A 1979-nucleotide genomic window follows, 5' to 3' on the forward strand; every position below is an offset into this window, starting at 1 on the left:
CCCCCCTAGAGTTTTTTTTTTAATTAAATATCTACCATCATGAATGTAAGAGCTTTTTTTTTTTAATATTTATGTATTTATTTATTTATGTATTTTGTGTGTGTGTGGCCAGTTCAGCCCACCAGGGGGCGGGGCTGGCTGGCATGTGGTGCTGGGGGATTGAACCGAGGTCCCCGAGCTTAGTTTGTTCTAAGTAGGTGCTTTAGACCACTGAGCCATCTCACCAGCCCCCTGTAAGAGCTTCTTGTGAATGTCATTTTTTTTTTTAATACTGGAAGAAAAAATACTCTTTCGTGTCTCGTGTTTGGAATGTCCTTCAGAACTGATTAAAAAGGTGAAACCTCAAAACAAAAGAATAAAGTTTTAGGGGCCAGCCAGATAGCTAGTGGATTAGGCAGACACAGGGGCCAGGGGTTCAATTCCCAGCCTGCCTTGCCATGTCGACCCACCCCGCCACCCCCCGGGCATGCTGAGACTATGAATGAAACTGAATGGCAAGCACCTGTAATCCCAGCACTTGGGAGAATGAAAAACAGAAAAGATTTTTTTTTTTTTTTTAAAAGATACGGCCTCACTTTGTAGCCTGAACTGGCCTGGAACTCAGCAAACCCAGACTACAAATCCAATCTGTGTAGTGAGACCCTGTACTAAATACATTAAAAAAAAAAAAAGTTTTGCTGCATGCAACAACATGAATCAATCTCAAAAACATTTATGTAGCAAAAGAAGCCAGGTTTAAGAAAAAAAGGAGCATGAGAAGGAGAAGGAAAGACAACAAAGAAGCCACTTAAAGAAGGGTATGAGCAGCGGGGCATGGTGGTGCACACCTATAGTGCCAGCACTCTTGGAAGCTGAGGCAGGAGGACAGCAAGTTCAAACTCAGCCTGGGCAACTGTCTTGGTTACTTTCCTTGCTGAGATAAAATATTCAACACCCAAAATTAAAGGAGGAAGGGCTTATTTCAGCTCAGCGTGTATTGGTTTCAGTCCGCAGTCAGCTGTCTCCAAGGCAGGGAAGCACATGGTGCAGGGGCATCACAGGGGGGAACAGTCCACGGTACAGCAGGGCAGGCAGAAGGCAGCCAACAGTCAAGGAGCAAGCAGCAAGCACCACAGCCGCCCTCTTCCTGTCCCTTATATTCTCCAGGGGCTCCACTCCCTCACACCCAGGGAGGGCCTTCCCATTATCCACTCACAGAACTCTGCCAAACCCATCGGCGGACCTTTAGTAATCACACACTCTTGATCCCAGCATCTTGCACTCTAGACCCAGCCACCTGAAAACTCCTACAATGACCATATGGGACTATGGGGGGGACATCTAGATAAAGCCATAACAGCAATTTAGTGAGACCCTGTCTCAAAATAATAATAATTATAAAAGGGGGGCTGAGGAGGTAGCTTAGTGCAAAGGCTGAGACCAATCCTAAAAATAAAATCACTACACTAAAAAAAAAAAAAAAAAAAAAAAAAAAACAAGCCAAAAAGAGGTATGTGCCTTTATGATTACATTTACATGAAGTTTGTACAGGCAGGCAGGGCTCTGAAGAGCTCGGGGGGCATGGTTATTTGTTTGTTTGTTTTGTTCTTTGTCTTTTTGGAACAGGATTTCACTATATAGTTCAGGTTGGCCTTAAGCTCACTTTGTAGGCCAGGCTGGTCTTGAACTCACAATGATCCTCCTGTCTCAGCCTCCCAGAGTGCTGGGATTACAGGTATGCCCCAACACACCCGGCCCTGAAAAGATGGTAATGTGCATTTCTTGATCAATGTAAGTGTTTGCTCCCAGGCCTTGTCCCTTTTGTGGAAAATCACTGTGCTACATATACATTTGTACACTTTTCTGTATTCTTGTTATACTTCAAGAAAGAGTTGGGGCTGGTGAGATGGCTCAGTGGTCTAAAGCACCTACTTAGAACAAGTTTAGCAAAGCACAGGGACCACAGTTCAATCCCCCAGCACCACATGCCAGCCAGCCCC

General features: G+C 44.9%; 1 protein-coding gene across 1 annotated transcript in view; it reads right to left on the reverse strand.

Moving 5' to 3' along the window:
• Positions 1-1979, reverse strand: part of Rbms2 (RNA binding motif single stranded interacting protein 2) — a 53197-nt gene that overhangs the window by 25160 nt on the left and 26058 nt on the right. The window lies entirely within an intron of this gene.

This window comes from Octodon degus, unplaced genomic scaffold (genome assembly GCF_000260255.1).
Source record: "Octodon degus isolate 3935 unplaced genomic scaffold, OctDeg1.0 scaffold00287, whole genome shotgun sequence".
Lineage (NCBI taxonomy): Eukaryota > Metazoa > Chordata > Mammalia > Rodentia > Octodontidae > Octodon > Octodon degus.